The sequence below is a fragment of the Felis catus genome, chromosome D1, assembly GCF_018350175.1.
Source record: "Felis catus isolate Fca126 chromosome D1, F.catus_Fca126_mat1.0, whole genome shotgun sequence".
Classification (NCBI taxonomy): domain Eukaryota; kingdom Metazoa; phylum Chordata; class Mammalia; order Carnivora; family Felidae; genus Felis; species Felis catus.
This window is the reverse complement of record NC_058377.1, coordinates 2,203,120-2,221,728: the sequence shown is the minus strand read 5'-3', so window position 1 is coordinate 2,221,728 and position 18,609 is coordinate 2,203,120. Positions and strand designations below refer to the sequence as shown.

Sequence of the window (18,609 nt, the reverse complement as noted above, 5' to 3'; positions counted from 1 at the left end):
ACGTAACTGGTCCTAATGGAGGAATCCTCACTCTACCTATTTGCCTCCAGACACCACTTGGTGCTGTCAGGGCCCCTGGGTGGAGAACCGAGCCAGGGGGCCCATGGCCCCCTCAGGGATGGAGTCCCAGGGCTGGAAGGAACCACAGGACCCTTTAGTCTCCCCTCTGGGGACCAGCTCTAGCCCTCCCTCTGGACGACCCCCTCACTGTGCGCTCTGGTTTCGATGCTCTCTCCTCTCCTGCCCTCCATGGATTTGTGGCCACACGTGACTTCATGTATGGTCATCGGGCCATCTTTGGGCTGCCCCTTAGATCTCTAAGTTGAGAAGCCCTCATCCATTAGTTGTACCAGGTTCTCTAACCCACGGGGATCTCCTGTGTCGGTGTCCTGCTTGCCCAGACTGCCTCACCACATAAGAATGTCATTCTTTCCACCTAGGCAGTCTCCTCTACTTATGCCTCATAACATACAATAGCAGTGGTTTCCTGGGCAGAATTCTAAGAAGGCTGCCGAGATTCCTGGCTCTGTATGCACCTCGTAGAATCAATCCCTTTCCCCTGAGTGAAGGTAGGCCTGTGGGTGGCAGTCACTCCCGTGACTAGGGTGCATGTTGGCTGACTTTGAGCTAACCGCCGTGGGGAGGATTCTGGTGGTCCTGGCCTAATCAGGCGAGCCCTTTCTGAAGTCACAGATATTGAAAGGATGAGTGAGAGTCAATGTGGATGGTGGTTGGGGGAGGTCTCTGTCGTGGACTCTGACGGTGAAGGGGACCCGTGACAGCAACTTGAACATGGCCCCTAGCGGGTGAGAGCAGTCCCCAGCAGAAACCGGCAAGGAACTGAATTCTGTGGAGAACTTGAGGTAGCTTGGAAAGGATCCTTCCCTAGTCAAGTCTCTAGGGGGAAAGGCGTGGAGAAATCAGCCACAAAGAGCCTGGTTATCTTAAACCACTAGATTTATGGTAATTTGTTGCGCATCCTAAAAGTAAGTAGGGGCACCCATCCACGTGCTGAACATCGTGGTAAAGATGCTCATTTCATTCCTGTAGCAACCCTCGAGGCCATCACTGTGGCCACCGCTAGGACAAGAAGACTGAAGCCTGGCCCAGTGGACAGAACTGGAAAAGATTGCTTCCCGAAATCCTGCTGTGTCCCCCTCGCTTTCCTTGAATTTGTAAGACCCACTCCCAAGCGATGCTGTGTCCTCTACATTGCTTGGTCTGTCTTTAGAATTTGAATGGTACAGGCCGATGCTGGCACCTTGCCTGAAGGATTTCGACCCAACCCATTTCGTCTCTTATAGGTAGCAGCCAGTGAGGGTGCTGCTTTCCATGTAACTGTGCCTTTGAAGAATCTCATTCGGCCTTGAGTCTTCCAACATGAAGCTTACACTCTTTCCTTCACAAAAGACAAACTGAGTGAAGCTATCTCTGGCCTTTGTTTTGAAGAAATGGGCAGTATCCGTATTCCCAGCTTGCCCTCCCAGCCCTCACACTACGTTCCCCAGCTAGTGAGCCCCTACACCACAGCGGGCCCCTCCCTCAGCTCCAATCTCCCACCCAGGCTAAGACAGCAAAAGTGCTCAAGGGATTTCTCTATTCTTAGAACCGCCAGAAAGCCAGTCTTTCCCCACCAAAACACAAGATTTCCAGAGAGGTGGAAGAAATGTGCCCTTGCTCTCACATGGGAGGGGAAGGAGGGCATAGTGAAAATTGCAGGATGAATTGACGACAGAGTGGAGGGCAGGGGCCAGTGTGGGGACAGGCTGGAATATAGAAAATGACATTACAGCGAAATGAACAGGCAAGATCAGCAGAGTAGACAAGCACAAAACCACTCCCGCCAAACGATGAGTAAGGAAGAAGATTCAGCACAAAGTCCAAGTGCAGAAGACACGCCAGCAAGGGCTCCAGAACCCAGCAGTATTTGAAGTCTGTGAGTTGTAGGTCTCTGCAGCGAGGGGTTGTACAGATGCTTCCTAGGAAGAAGCCATGAATTAACAGGATGCTGTCAGAGATTATTGTCAGTTCAGGAGTCCAATGATTAGAGACTTTGGGAAAATCATATGAAGGTAATAAAAAGTATGACGGTAATGATACAATATTGAGCATTCAATCTACTGTTGAACTGATTGAATCCTAACAAACATCTTCTGAAGCTCTTACTCTTATTATACGCATTTTACAGACAAGTAAATGGAGGTGCTGAGGACTTAAGTAATTTGGCCCAAGGAAGGGCAGGGACAGGAATGGTGAGGAGCCCCGTGTGGCCGGAAACAAGTGAGAGAAGATGGAAAAGGGATATAGAAAAACAACAAGACATGATCCTGGAGGGTCTCACGGGGCCATCACAAGAAATGTGGCTTTTACGCAGAGTGATATAGTAGACCACCGGAGGGTTTTGAGAAGGGTCCTGGGGTGTGGCCCACATTAGAATATCATTCTTCCAGCTGCGAGGGTGAGAAGAAATGGGAAGCAGGGCTGGGGGCAACGGGTGAGGCGTGTGGATCAAGAGTGGAGCCACGCAGGAACGCAGCCCAGGGGGACGGGGCGCCGGGTCACCAAACGGATGCCGGGTGTAGACTGACCCTACTCGATGGGCATCCCTGCATCTGTCCTACGTGTGGGGAGGACGTGGTGAGTGATACCACACGGATTTACGGGACGCTGTTGCAGCTGTGTGTGCTCCCTAGTTACAATGGACAACAATTGCACGCGTCTCAATGAACGTTATCTTTGCGCGCTTTGGAAAATTCATGGTCAGCCCATGGGGATAAGCATATCTTACAAAGCAACTTCTTGTGAATTGTTTTGGAAGCAGCCCGATCAGGGAAGCCGGTCAGTCACACATTATTCCTGCCACCGGACACAAGAGAGGATGAAAGCGGTGAACACGCAGGCTGACCCAACCCGGGTCACGGGAACTGCGGGTCGGAAGGCGGTCCTGTGTCCCCCACACCCAGCTCCCGACTCAGCTTGTGACAAGCAACATCTGGAGATGACCACGGAAAACGAGGTGACGAATTTCGGCCTCCCCGAAGATGTCGGTGTCATAGCCCGCGCCCGGCAACCCTCTCGGCAGTCGTCTGGGGGGGACACCCGCCTCTCGTAACAGCCGTTAAATTACATGCTTTACAAGTTCAGCTCTGACTAAAGCTGCAAACTGCTATAGGAAGACTCGCAAAGACAAGGAAAAGCCAAATAAACTAAAATCTCATTCAGTCGATTCCAACAAAGGCTTTCCTTTTGTAAGGTGATTTTAAGGTCTGACACAGAAGGGCCTTTTGAGAAAGAGTTCAAAGTATTTTCTGCCACTCTCTGCAGCTTCAGGAATCAGCAAAGCATCCGCATCCTATTGGCTTTGGTTTCCAGTTCAGTTCATGAAAAGCCATCGTTTTTTTCTTTCTGTTCAATATGCAGTGACACTAACTCAGCCTTTATAAATCTTCTTATAAGTTACATAGATGATCTCCTCTCTAATGGCACGGCCAAGACAAAGGCCAGGTACTGGTCTTGGGCACAAAATTTATGGGGCAGGGCATTAAAAAACTGGAACTCAAAATAAGGAGTATTTTCATCTGATTTTTTAGCATGTTTATTTTTGAGAGACAGAGTGTGAGCAGGGGAGGGAAAGAGAGAGAGGGAGACACAGAACCCGAAGCAGGCTCCGGGCTCCAAGCTGTCGGCACAGAGCCCAACACAGGGATAGAACCCATAAACCGCAAGATCATGACCTGAGCTGAAGTTGGACACTTAACTGACTGAGCCACCCAGGTGCCCCAATTTTTTTTAATGAAGTTTATTTATTATTTTGAGTGAGAACAAGCGGCAGAGGGGCAGAGAGAGAGGGAGACACAGAACCCGAAGCAGGCTCCAGGCTCCGAACTGTCAGCACAGACCCCGATGCGGGGCTCGAACCCTCGAACTGCGAGATTACGACCTGAGCTGAAGTCAGACGCTCAATCGACTGAGCCACCCAGACGCCCCAGTGTGATGTTTTTAAAAGTCGAAATGCCCAAACGTCCATAGGGAACGAAGCGTCGCGAGCGTAAATGAAGGCTGCATCAGCGCGAGGGACTCTCCCTTCGCCTCAGGCTTCGGGATGGCTCGGCCCAGCACTGGAAAATGTGCTGCCTTCTGCTGTCTTATGCTTCAGTATTCTTCCCGCCTGCAGTTTGCAGCGCAATCCAGGGGTGGTTTCTCCCGTGGAAGGCTGAAACAGGAAGAATGAGAACAGAGACAGGACAGGTATTGCGTCTCGTAGAATATATTGGGCCCCACATGATTTCTTCCCTTTCACTGGTTCCATTCCCCTAAAGCCTCATAAAGCACAACCTGTGCGCCTTGCTGTCTCCATCACAGGAGTGGCACCAGGTAGACACGATGTCCTCGCGGTGACCGTGGATGCGCCGTAGTGTGACATGTGAAACATAGTCGCTCGGCTGTGTGGCAGCCTCTCGCCTGTGGTCTCGGGGCTGCAGGAGACGCTGAGTGTCTGCGGATGATACTAAGAAGACTTGTGAGTCAACAGAGGCCCCACGGCAGCCATACAGTTAACACAAAGCTGTGACCGTCCGGTAGTGTTACATTCGGCACAACCGCCTGAGCCACTAAGTAGAGTCCAGCGTTGCCTCTTGAGATGATGCCGATTGACATGTACGGACACACTGCTGGAAGATCACTTCAGGGCTGATGTGAAAATGGCCAAGAGAGATTTCAAAGAAATACCATTGAAAGAAAGGGCATGTTCGTGGAGAGGAAAATGCGGGTCCTCTCGTCCTGCTGGGCGCTGAGTATCCCAGAGCCATTTTGTGGTTGGCTGGGCAAGTTTTCCTGAAAGATCAAAGAGAGGACAGCTCAACCCTTAGTAGCTCCCGGAATTTTCCTCGGAGTCGACTTTCTTCTTAATCTTTGGGAATCACGGATACAGAATTCAGTGTGCTTGCATAAAATTTGCGTGTCGTTTTCCCTGTCAACGGGTGTGAGGACAGACGTCACCGGGCAGCGAAATCCACAGACTCCCTGGTTTCGCTGACCCCGTGTGCATCTGCGAGTCCCTGCCGTGTGAGTCAGCTGGGCCTTTTTGGTTTTTAACAACTGGCCAAAGGTCATAGCTAGGTGGGACTCTCCTGGGGGCCAGCTCAGAGGCATTGCTGTGCTGCTCAGAGATGACAAAAAATTCAAGGTGCCAGGAAGCCAAGAAGACACCCCCTCTCCCCACCTCCTTCTGTGTAGCCCCAGACCCTGCTCTGCCAAGTGTGCTCTGGGACCAGCAACGTTAGCAACTCCCGGGAGCCTGCAAGACTTGTAGACTCTCAGACCCCACTCCAGACCTCCTGAGGCACACTCTCCGTTTGTGACTAGACCCCTGATGATTCCGATACACGCAAGAGTTCGAGAACATAGCACCCACGAGCCTGGGCTTTCAAAGCCGTCCTCGTGACCAGGAGGAGATACTGGATACATACGCGAAGCAGAGGTGAGCCTTCAAAAATGGGACAGCCCTTCTCAGCAAGAAGGGGCTCGCAGGGCTCTCTGGCTCGATGGGCACGTACCCTTAGTTAAGGGAGACTTGGTGGTAGATGAAACCATTCTTAGATTTCCGGGAATTTTCATGGAGGGCCTCCATAGCCCTGAGGTTCAGGGGAGGTGAAGGCTGGAGGATTCCTGAGGACTGAGCATCTGGGAGGAAGAGAGGAGGAAAGACATCTTCTGGTGTATTTTTGGCTACAGACTGGGCCATGCAGGACTTGGCAAGCTGGCTGATCCCTGTCGGCTTGGATTCTATAGAGCCCTCCTGGTGGCTCCTAGCCGGTGTCTGACTGACCATTTTTGCACTTTTTCTATACAGATCATTAAACTCTTGGGTTTATTTTGCAGCATACAAGTTAACATAGGTCTCACGCAAGTACATATCAAAGCTAAGAACAGTAGCTTCCATGGCAAAGCATCTACTTTATATCAGACACCATCCCAGATGGCCTGAAGTAGCTCTTTAAACCCACATGACCCCCCCCACCCCCCGCAAAGGAGCCATTCTCCCATCTTATAAATGAGGCACCTGAGACACAGGCACTACTTTTTAAGTTTTGCCCCAAACCATTTGATTTGTTTGGAGAAATCGGCGATTGTTCTTGCTGGTTCCCCTCCTGTGGTCAGTCTGTCTTCTCCGTCGGTTTGTCCACAACCAGCATCTTGGCTCAGCTTTGTCATCTGTCCCCTGACCAGTTGCCATTCCTTGCCTTGGGGTAACCCTGGGTTCTTTCAAACACACCCTTGTCTTGTCTCCACCAGACTGAGGCAGACCCCCTCTCTCTCCCCACAGAACATTTCATGGATTGTGCTGTCCCTCCCTTTCTCTTTCGGGAAGGACTTGTTGGCTAAGAACACCTGCTGGTCTGGACTTCTTCCTTCTCTCCGTGCCCACTGCTCGGATAAGAAGCTTCTCTAGCCTCCTGCTAGTGATTCATCATCCAGGTATGCAGAATTTTGGAAGTGAAATGACCCCTGGTGTAGGAAAAGAAAAGTTATTTTATGGGAGCATACAAATGTGAAATTTATTTGAAGCCTAGAGTTGAATCTTTTAAAACACACGCAAATTAGGACTATTCTAGCAAAATGTATCTTTGTCTCACTGTCGGCATGATTTGAATTTCAGACCAGATTAAATCACCTCAATTTTCACCTCCACGTTTCTGAGTGAAGTTCAAACTCCTGGATGATGTGCTGTGTGTATTCTGTGGCATTTAGCATCCCCAGCACACTGCCCCGTGTGCTCTGAACAGCCAAACACTTGGATATTATGGTCCCCTGATGATTTTCCTAAATAACTGTTATGGGGAACGGGACAGTCGTTCGAAACAGGACAGGTGGCTAAACACCGCTCTTACAGAAAACACCGGAATAGTAGTGAATGTATCTGCTGCATGGCCCGCGGAACCTTAGCATCCCTTTTAAACGAGAAGAGCCAGAATGGGAATCCGTGTCACCGAAGCAGGTGTTCTTACCGATCTGCAGATCCTCCCGGTGACCACTCTTGAGACAAAATGTCTCACAGTACCTTCCCTCCCCGACCCTTTGAGAAACATCTTGTTGTGAATATCACTGAAAAATTATGTTCCCTGCCTTCTGCAGCAATGAGTGAAAGCTGCTGAGTCGCTGGAGTTGCGGATGTGAGTGCTTTAATAATCTTAAAATAAAAATAAGTCCACGCGACTTCAGTATTATACCACAAATCTTCTTTGGCGAAGGAGCACCTCCCATCGTATAAGAGGGGAGTTGGAACTGGTGCTTTGGGTTATCTCATGGTGACATGCACTGTCCCTGGGGAGGCCACACAATGATTTTTGCCAAATACATGCCTTTGGCTTAAGGCATTTAAATAATTCTAGCTTCGAAATTAATGAAGAGATTATTGAAAACATCCTGACAGTAATTTGGAAGACAATCTGTTCGTATATTTCTATTTGGAAGAGTGGCAGTTTTTAAGAAGCTAAATTCATCTTAAATCTGAAACACAAGTGCCACACAATGAAAGGCCTGGTGAACTGGAGAAAGAGAAATTGAAAACCAGACCTTAAGAAATCAGTCAGAACATCTTCATGGTATGAAATAAATGAGACAATAGAAATGTAGAAATTTCCCTAATTCATAACGTAGTTCTTTGTTCTAGAGATTTGTACAGTATTGTGAAAATCAGCCACACTGAATCATTAAAAAAAATTTTTTTTAAGTTTATTCATTTTTGAGAGAGAGAGACAGAGCATGAGCAGGGGAGGGGCAGAGAGAGAGAGAGACAGACACAGAATCCAAAGCAGGTTCCAGGCTCTGAGCTGTCAGCGCAGATCCCGATGCGGGGCTCAAACTCACAAACTGAGAGCTCATGACCTGAAACCCAGTTGGATGTTCAACCGACTGAGCCACCCAGGTGCCCCAGCCACAATGAATCTTTTAAATTGTTAGAAGAATACTTTCCTTCATTTCTTTTGAAATATTTCCTGCTGAAAGAAAGAATATATAGACACACATGCCCAGTTTAGAGAATAACATTAAAGAAACACTTAACCTACTCGCAGGCCACCAAAAGGAAGAGAACATTATTTGTTACCATGATATCTCTTGTGTCAGATGATTTTACTCCCTCTCCGTGCCTAATAATCATCTGATACTTGGTGTTTGTGTACATCAATCGCTTCCTTTAAAAACTGTTCAACGATGTGTGTATTTTTGCCTAACCAGTAATAAGTTTAGTTTGGCTTGCTTTGAGCTTTATATCGGTTTTAATCTTCAAATGCTTGAAATGTTCTTCTCTCAGAATGAGCTTTCTATGCATCATCCGTGTTGGTGGGTAGAGCTGCTTAACCCTCTTGGACACGAGTCCTAGTGCACAGGTACCAAGCTGTCCCTGCGGCAAACACCTGATAGCTCAACTGTTGAGTCGTAGGGAATGTACATGTGTGATTTTACCTGCGATTGTGAGACTCTTCTCCAAAATGGCTCTCCAAAATCACCCCTCCACCGGCCATGCGTGGCTCTCAATCTGTATCTCCTCTGGAACTTTCCATTCCTAGACGATGTAAATTCTCCTCCATCTCTTGGGTTTGAACTGGTATCTCATCGTCTTACACATTTTTCTGGTTAATGATCACACCGATCACGTATTCATATGTACGCTGTGAATTCTCTGTTCCTTAGTTGCTCATTTTCCATGTTAGGATGCAGTGTCCTTCTCATGGCCTTTTCTGGGCTAAATTGAGGTGTAACTGACAAAATTATAATATATTAAAGTATACAATGGGATGTTTTGATACACTTTTCTTTCTTTCCTTTTTTCTTCCTTCCTTCCTTCCTTTCTTTCTTTTCTTTCCTTCTTTCTTCCTTTCTTTCTTTCTTTCTTTCTTTCTTTCTTTCTTTCTTTCTTTCTTTCTTTCTTTCTTTCTTTCTTTCTTCCGAGAATGTTCCAGATTCCTTTTAGCAAACTTCATTGAGGCAATACAGGATTGTAAACTCTGTTATGTCCAAACTACACTAGACCCTCAGAATTTATTCAGCCATAACTGAAAGTTTATATCTTTTAACAGACCCTCCCCGTGCTCTCCCTGACCCCTGCCCTCAGCCCCAACAGCCATCCATCTACACTGTTTCTATAAGTCTGACTTTTTTTTTTTTAAGATTCCACATATAAGTGATATCATGCCACGTTCGTCTTACTCTGACTGGTTTATTTCACTCAACATAATGCCCTCCACATTCATCCTTCTTTTTAAAGACAGACTTGTATATGTATCACATATCACACCATCTATCATAGATCATATACATCTTACTTTTCCTTACCCATTCATCCATTGACAGACGCTTGTGTGAGTTTCACATCATGGCTTTCCTAAGTAACACTTCAGTGAACATGAGAGTATAGAAATTTCTTCAAGATAGTGACTTGTGTTTGGATATTTACCCCGACAGCAGATTGCTAGATCATGTGGTCCTTCTGTCTTAAATTTCTCGATGAGCCTCCACGCTGTTTGCACAGTGGACGCACCAGTTTACATTCCTTCCAAAGGTGTCAAGGGTTTCTCTTGTCTGCCTCCTCACCATCATTTCTTATCTTTTTTGTTTTTGATAAGAGACATCCTAACAGATGTGAGGTGATATGTCATTGTGGTTTTGATTCGTATTCCCCCGATGATGAGTGAGTTGAACTCCTTTTCATGTACCTGTTGGCCATTCGTGTGGCTTTTATGGGACGGGGGAGTGTGTATTCATGTTCTTTGCATGTTTTAATTATTTTTTTTGCCATTGAGTTTTATGAATTTCTTGTACATTTTGGGTAACAGCCCTTACTGGCTATGTGGTTTGCAAATATTTCCTCCTATTCCATACATTTGCCTTTTTAATTTTGTTGATAATTTCCTTTGCTGCACTGAACTGAAGCATTGTGCTTTGGTGTAGCCCACTTGTTTCTTTCATTGCCAATGCTTTTGATGCCAAATCTAAAAATCATTACCAGGGTCAATGTCATTGAACTTACCCCCCCCCCATAGTTTTTTCTTGGATTTTTGTGGTTTCAGGTCTTATATTCAAGTCATTAATCCATTTTGAGCTGATTTTTGTGTATGGTAGAAAGAAGGTTCCTGTTTCATTCTTTTGGGTGTTGTCCAATTTTCCCATTTATCAATATTCCCAGCATCATTTATTGAAGAAACTACCTTTTCCACTGTGTGTTTTTGGTGCCTTTGTAGAAAATTAACTGACCATATATACATGGAGTTGTTTTTGGGCTCTCTGCTCTGCTCTGTTGATATATGTGTCTGTTTTTATCCCAACACCATACTGTTGTGATTACTACCGGTTCGTAATACAGTTTTAAATCTGAAAGCGTGTGGGGCACCTGGGTGGCTCCGTCGGTTGAGTGACCGACTTCAGCTCAGGTCGTGATCTCACGCTCTGTGAGTTCAAGCCCCACGTCGGGCTCTGTGCTGACAGCTGGGAGCCTGGAGCCTGCTTCAGATTCTGTGTCTCCCCCCCTCTCTGCCCCTCCCCTGCTCGTGCTCTATCTCTCTCTGTCTCAAAAATAAATAAAAATAAATAAATAAATAAATAAATAAATAAATAAATCTGAAAGTGTGGTTCCTCTAGCTTTGTTCTTTCTCAAGGTTCTTTAGCACTGTGGGGTCTTTTTGTGGTTCCATACAAATTTTAGAATCGTTACTTCTATTTCTTTCTGCCATTGGAATTTTGATAGGGATTACATTGAATCAGTAGATTGTTTTGGGTAGTATGGACATTTTCAACAATATTCATTCTTCAAACCCATGAGCATGAAATATATTTCCATTTCTTTACTCTACGTAGGACTTCCAATATTGTGTTGAGTGAAAGTAACAAGAATGTGTATCTTTGTCTCGTTCCTGTTTTCAAGAAAAAGTTTTTAGCTTTTCATCACCAACTATAACGTTATCTGGTAGGCTTGCCGTACATGGCCTTTATTATGTTGAGATACAATCCCTCTGTACCTACTTTGGTAAGAGTTTTTGTTGTGAAAGAATGTTGCATTTTGTCAAATGCTTTTTCTGCATCTATTGAGATGATGATATGATTTTTATGCTTCATTCAGTTAGTGCAGTGTATCACATGGATTGATTTGCCTACGTGTCAGTCGTGGTGTGTGACCATTTTTCTATACTGTTGAATTCAGTTTGCTCGTATTTTGCTGAGAATTTTTGCATTTCTTTTCATCAGAAGTGTTGGTCTGTAATTTTCTTTCCTTGTGACATCCTTGTTTACTAGGGACATCAAGGCAATGCTGGCCTCCCAAAATGAGTTTTGTTTGGTCGTTTGTATATAAAGTGTATTTCTTTTGAGAGAGAGAGAGAGCACAAGTTGGGGAGGGATGGAGGGAGAGGGATGGTATATTCAGATTTCCTATTTCCTCATGATTCAATTTCAGTAGGCTGCATTTTTCTAGGAATTTATCCATTTCTTTCAGGTTACCTAATCTGTTGGCATGTGATCATTCCTAGTAGTTTCTTACGACCCTTACTGTTTCTTTCTTATAGTTGTAATGTCTCCTCCTCCCTTTTTGATTTTGATTTATTTGAGGCTCTTGTTTTTCTTAGTTACTCCAGCTAAAGTTTTGTCATGTTTTTAAACGACCAACTCTTATTGTTCTGATCATTTCTACTGCCTTTCCAGTCTCCATTTTATTTATTTCTGCTCCGACTTTCTTTGCTGTTCCCCCCTCCCCATGATAACTTTGGGCTTCATTTGTTCTTTTTCTAGTATTTCGAGTTGTGAATTGAGGTTCTTTATTTGAGAGCTTTCCTTTTTCTTTTTTTTTGACTCTGTGCTGGTTTCTGTGTGTTAGATAAAACATGCACCTGTCTTAGTCTTGACAGACCAGCCTCCTAGAAGACAGGAACCTCTTCAGCAGCCCAGCCTGCACTTCCAGTTGCCTATTAAATCTTTGTGGTTATCCAGGCCACCATCTTTGTTTTCAGTAGCTCCCAGTAGATGAGGGTGTACCAAGAGTTTTCAGTGATACACAGGCTCGGGAAATGCCCGTATGCTTGTTAAGGCTCCCAGAGGACCCTTGACTGCCTGACACTTACACTCCCCAGTGAAGGATAATTTGAAGGTTGACCTTCAGTAAGCACATGGGAATGTCACAAGGTTAGATATGCATCTCATTGCTCTGGGGAAGAAACTGGAAGCTGAGTGTTTTTGCCTCCTCACTCTGTACTGAGCTTCTGGAATGGCTTTTGTGCCCAAATAGAACCATGTGTTTGTTTTCTCTGGTCCTGGGGGACTTCTGAATGTCAAACCACATCAGCTCCTAGAACTAGGTGATTTGGAACCCAGTCCTCTGGGTGGCAGCTGTAATAGTTGGGTGGCTAGCTATGTGGACAACCTCCTCCCATGGAGAAGCTGGAGATGTTGTTTTACTGTTGGAGTTTTACTAAAGGAGATGGTAGGGGATGAGCTGCCCAGCTCTTCTGGGCTCCTGGGAGGATCCCAGTCACCTTCCACCTGCAGATTGTTTGGATTGTTTGAAGCTGGGATCTCAGGCTGAAGCTGGGACAGTACACAGTGATATTCCTTCCAGGAAGAAACTGGGATATGGACGTGGGCACTTTTGCCCACTTCCTCTGTGCTGAGTCCAAGAGGGTAACTATAGAATATGTTTGTGTGCTCATTTAATAATGTTGTTTTTGTTGTTTGATATGGTTCTTTCGTACTTGTGCATGACAAACCCCATTTACCATCAAAGTGAGATGATTTGAGACCCTGTCCCATGTGTGGCAACCACAAATGCTGGGATGATAAATGTGTGGACCAGCTCCTTCTGGGGAGAAGCTGGTGACTTGATTTTATTGTTGGAACAAGCTAGAGGGGAAAGCCAGGGGGAGTACCCACCATCTCTTTTGGTCTCCTGGGGAGGATCCCAGTCAACACCCCAATGCTGGCTCATGAGAAGCTGGATCCTCAGGCAGCAGCTGGGGAAACAGGCACTTAAACCCCCTCCACTGAAAAACTGAGAGGTGGGTATTTCTGTCTGATCCTTCCACTGAGCCTGGGGAGGATAGCCTCAGGGAGTGTTGGTGTACCTTTGTTCACTTTAGTCCCATAGGACTTGAGAATACAAGCCCCAGTTGGATCTCAGAGCTAAGTGATGTGGGGGTCCACCCCTTAAGTACTGGCCTTAAGAGTTGGGGCACCAAGTGAGTGGTTTCAACACACAGCTCCTCAAGGAGAAGCTGGCAGTTCCCTCTCAATTATGACGCTCTGTCCTGGAGTGGCGTTTGGGGTAGGGCCTTTCCTTACCCTATCCACTCCAGTGTGGGTATTTTCTCAGTTGCCTGATACTTGGGAGAAACAACCTGAGTAGTTTCTGATTTTGTCTCAGAAGAAATCGATCCATATGTTACACTCCGTGCATCCGTGGGAGGAGGGAAGGTTGGGGCCTCCCATGCCGCCATCTTAGTGTGGTCTTGTTCTGACCAATTCTGGTACTGACCAATTCTGGTAGTTGTGCATTATTGAAGAGTTGTGTGTCAAAGTGGCTCACAGTTTCACTTCTTCGGTGATGTCTTTATTTTCATGAAGTAGATGTATTAATACTTTCCTTAATGAATTACAGTTTTGGCTGTTATGTAGAAACCCTTCTCTACAAAGCCCAGAAAAATATTCTCCAGTGTTTCCTTTTAAAAGTTTTGAAGTTTTGACTTTTACATTTAAGTTATTAATCAAATGTCAGTTTGTCCGTTCGGACTCCCGTGAATTGGAGATCTTATGCAAATTCAAGCTTTAATAATAATTTCAAGGCTACAAGTAATCATGAGGCAGAGCCAAAGCAGAGAGACATCCGGCACTGCCAAGGCTGGTCCCCAGGCTCTTTCTTACTGCATGGACTTGCACTTTGGCCCAGAGTAAGGGGGCTCTCAATTGTGTGTGCAGAGATCTTACTTACACAGGAAGGTGGTGTTTCAGTCAGTGAAACATCTCCATTTTATTTTTTATGTATTTTATAGTTTATTTATTTATTTTGAGAGAGAGAGAGCAGGGGAGGGGCAGAGAGAGAGAGACAGAGAGAATCCCAAGCAGGCTCCGCACTGCCAGCACAGAGCCCAATGTGCGGGGCTCAAACTCACACACTGTGAGATCATGACCTGAGTCAGACACTTAAACAACTGGGCCACCCAGGCACCCCACAACAGCTCCATTTCATATCTAGTTCGATATTTAGCTCACATGACATTTCCAAGGATCTACGCCTGATAAATCCATGGATTCCAGGTTTGCTTTCCATCCACAACCCTAGAGAGATCAGATATATCCTGCCAAAAGTCTTCCATCGGTAGCCCCTGCAAGCATCTATCAGTGTTTTTCAGGAGGTCTGTCACCTGGGTAACCTTTTCTCTTGAAGGCATCTCCTTAACCCCACCATAAAGGGAGGGAAGGAATTGGAGACCCGTTTCTCATTGCCCATCTCCTGCCACGTACGGGACTTCCAAATCAGGCAGCCAAAGACAGATTCTGTTGGCATGCATCCATCACCCACCTCCAGGGTGTAGAGCAGAAAGTGAGACACTGGAGTAGTTGTGCAAGATGGGGAGAAGGTTCTTTGGTAAAGAGACAGATGTTCCTGGAGCACTGCCACATTTCCCCTCCATTCCTTTGGGAAGAGGGGTGCTTTCCTTTTCTCACAAGAGACGGGATTTCAAAGAATCATTCAAAGCTCATGTGAAGTTTAGGAATTTGGAGCTCATGCTCAGAAATGTCAAAAGTAAGAAGCTTCCTGGAACTGGCAGGAAGGGGCGAAGAGGTTACGGAGGGAGGGAGCTACAGTCCAATTAGTGGAAAGAAAACTGGGCTTGATTTGTCCCAAAGGAGACATTGCCCAGGAGGATTAGATGATCCTAACAGAGGTATTCTGTGTGGGGTAGACTGGCTGAGGCTGGAGGCTAAGGGGGAAAGTTGTGAGAAACTAGGAGGACAGGCATCGGGGCATTGCCCCCTGAGAACTTTAAGTATGAGGTCCTCAGTGGTTGTGGTTCTAAAAATCTGCCAAAATCACCCAAGAGAGAAGAACTTAGTACTTGGACCTCTGGCATATGTGGAGGGTTCCAGAGTCAGACCCGATTCCCTCTGCCCCTTTCCCGTCCTGTCCAATCCTATAGGGTCGGGGATGTCTGGGGAGTGGAAGGAAATACAGTGGGAGAGCAAGTATGAGGATGGAGAGGTTACCTCACCCTCCTTCACTGAGTCAGGTGCAAGCTGAGGGCAGGAAGGAGTTTGCAAATGGTGAGAATCTGAAGACAGATATTAGAATGACCTGGATTTAGACACACTTTGTTAATTATCTAAATATGGTTTAAACTGTTATGGGGACTAAGATTCCATTTAGAGAAAGGGAAGAAAAAATGGGCATAAAGCAAAAGCCGTGAAAGATGGTAAAGTTGTCTTCTTGCTTCTGAGCAAGTTGTGATGGCCCAATAAATGGGTGATACGCACCAAAAAGCCCTTGTTTCATTAGTATCTGTACTGAAGGGCTGTGTGTGTGTGTGTGTGTGTGTGTGTGTTTGTACTTGTGTGCGTAATCTGTGTATGTACCTAAATTGTCATTGTTTCTTCCTTTTGGTGTTAGGATTCATCAGTAATACACATCATGCTTGAGAAACTCCAGATTTTTTTTAAATAAGTTTAGGAAAGAAGCAATATTTATTAATGTCCTATGCAATTTACCTTCCACTTATAAGAAAGTGATTCCTTAAGTGAGAAAATAATCTGATCGTTGGTTAAAAGTCATTGCTGGATAATCTAAGCTCTAGTTGAGGAAATCGCCGAGCCCAGTGGCCACTGAGACCCTTCCTGACAGGTGAGCAGCATCTTCACAGGTATGGAGAGCAGATAGGATTCAGCCTGAGGATGACTTGCCCCCAACGTCTGTCATCTTCAATAGAAATAAAATCCATGGTTTCTTTGACACAGAAAACTGTGCTTCAAACAGATGCACAAATACTCCCTGTTAATACACGTTTGATAAAATGTTTAGGTTTATTTTTTTTTTTTACGTTTATTTATTTTGAGAGAGAAAGAGCATGAGTGGAGGAAGGACAGAGAGGGAGAGACAGAATCCCAAGCTTGATCTCATGAACCATGAGATCACCATCTGAGCCGAGATCAAGATATGGACGCTGAACCGAGTGAGCCACCCAGGTGCCCTTAAGTTTAAATTCTTTTGGGCTTCTTTGTTTCTTCTTCTCTCTCTACTCCCTGCAAACAGGAGTTTCTCACTGGAACAGGCTCCTGTCACCTCATTTTGTGGCCATAAAACTTCCCGTAAGTGCTCATGAAATGATTCCCCTCCTCTGCAAGAAGAAACTAGAAAAATCTACTCAGAGAGTGATAAGAGAAGTTCTAACTATTTCTGCAGAAATTGGCCAAAGGAACAAGCCCAAGCGATGGGAAAAAAATCAAAACACACACACACACCAAATTGTCCTTTTTTGTTGCTGAATCTGGAAACTGATGATTGATAAAGGGCTGAGGACTCTTGAAGTAGAAGACTTTCATTTGGGTTTATCTGTGAGACCTTTCGATGTCAATATTGACTGGTAAGCGAGGGGAGAAAATCCTACGGATTAAGATACTGCTGATTTGCTTTCTTAAACACAACACAGTATGGAAACAAAAACTTTAAAAGTGTATACATTTTTCAATCTGATGTTATTTAGAAAATCAGAAAGAAGAGAGGAAGCATTAATACAGCATATTTAGTTCTATCCATTGGTTCTTCCAACAGAGAATTTCATTTTTAATATATTGAACAACTTAGATGGAAAGAATGATTATATAACTGTTCATTTCCTGTTTTCCCTGGCTTTCAGGTTACTTTTATAATGATTAACACCTTTTAATCAAGAAATCCATAATTTGGACATTGCACAGCAGAAACTTTCATACGGGCTTACCACCTGGCAGTCATTTAAATGTGCTTCGTTAGATTCAAACTATGGAAACACACAGAAAAAGCTATTGCACAAGGTAAAGCTTTTGGGTTTTGATTAACAGTGAACCAAATGTGATTGAAGCAGATTATATGTAATCACATATTGGCTGAACAGATGTTTAAATAGAATGTCACATCCAAAGTTCCCTGCTTAGGAGTCAGAACTCCCTCAAATTTCATAACAAGAAATCTCCAGAGACAAATAGGTTTTGTAATGTTATAATCTCCTCATCTATACTATGCATCAGAGCTTTCTGAAAAAGTGGGAAATGTTTAAGCGAGCTGTTAAATAGTTGCTGATATTTTAATGACATAAACTTTGGCTGGGTGAAGACTCTACCCGTGACTGAGATGGAAACCGACTTTTATGTCTTCCCCTATGTGGCTGCCTTCATTTGATGATGGCATTCATTGACCACTGCTTGGGACACATCATCCTGTCTATTTCAACCCCTTCTGTGGACATCATGCGGAAGCACTCTAGATTTTCCCCTCACACCCAAAGACCCTCTAATCCTTCTACTGGGCTCTCTTCCAAAAACACTTACACGAATATTGGATTTTGAGAAAAGATTAGTGTTTGGAAGAATAAAGAGGCACGGGTGAAAAGAGCAGCAAACTTGTCATTAGTTTGCTCTCCCTTGAGCATTGCTCGTGCACTGGATTATAGCCCCCAATGCTTTGCTGCGTGTAAGAGAGGACATAACACGAATGAACGTCACACAGTCCTACCCCTCCATTTAGATGAGCCATGTAGAACACACACTGGACATGCCTGCATGCATTCACTAAGTGCTCCTGCTGTTATGTGTCTGTGCGTTTATATGCGTGCGTGTCTCTACATGTGCCTCCCAGAATTAATGAATTCCTGTTTTATCCAGTGGTTGTTAAAGATTTTCTTTGTGGCAACCAGGCCACTCCATTTCTACAATGCTCAGAAAACCATGGGTCACAGCTTTGATCGCAGAAGTCCCATGTATGTGTCCCAGAGAGTCACCTCTCCCTAAGAAGGAACATTCGTACAATCTCTCGGCATCATTTCTGGAGCGTCTACTGTGTGCCAGATGGTGATGGAGGCCCATTGTGTGGAAGGTGATATGTGTGTGTAGAGAAGGCCCCACAAGCCGGATTGGAATAGTAAAAACTAAGCACTGAGTCACCAGAGGGAGTCTGTAGGTCCCCTGCCAACATCACAAGAAAACATCAAAATTAAAGGTTACAGTAGTTCAGAATAGAAGGAGTGAAACATTTTCCTAATCATCCTTGATGAGAGAATGTTTTGTTTTTTGTAGTTGTGTATTTATTTATTCTGAGAGAGAGAGAGAAAGTTGGGGAGTGGCAGAAAGGCAGGGAGAGAGTGAAAACCCCAAGCATGATCTGAGCTGTCAGCACGGAACTGATCCAAGGCTCAAATTCACAACCCATGAGATCATGACCTGAGCTGCAACCAAGAGTCAGACGCTTAACCAACTGAAACACACACGCGCCCACCCGCCCGCCCGTCGCCCCCCTTGATGAGAGAACATTGAACTATCTATGCACCAAGTGTGGTCAGTGGTCAGTCCTAAATTTGTTCTTGTATTTTCATAATGAGTTAG

General features: G+C 45.2%; 1 long non-coding RNA gene across 2 annotated transcripts in view; it reads left to right on the top strand.

The window, feature by feature from the left end:
- Nucleotides 1–3,898: 3,898 nt before the first annotated feature.
- The window catches only part of LOC109491759, a 55,842-nt gene continuing 41,131 nt past the window's right edge, over nucleotides 3,899–18,609 (top strand). Inside the window, exons 1-2 of one of the 2 annotated variants that reach the window (XR_002736029.2) lie at nucleotides 3,899–5,479; nucleotides 6,326–6,477. This is a non-coding gene — a long non-coding RNA (uncharacterized LOC109491759). Of the gene's footprint in view, nucleotides 5,480–6,325; nucleotides 6,478–16,229; nucleotides 17,047–18,609 lie in introns of those variants that run through there. The other variant, XR_006585863.1, reaches the window with a different exon arrangement.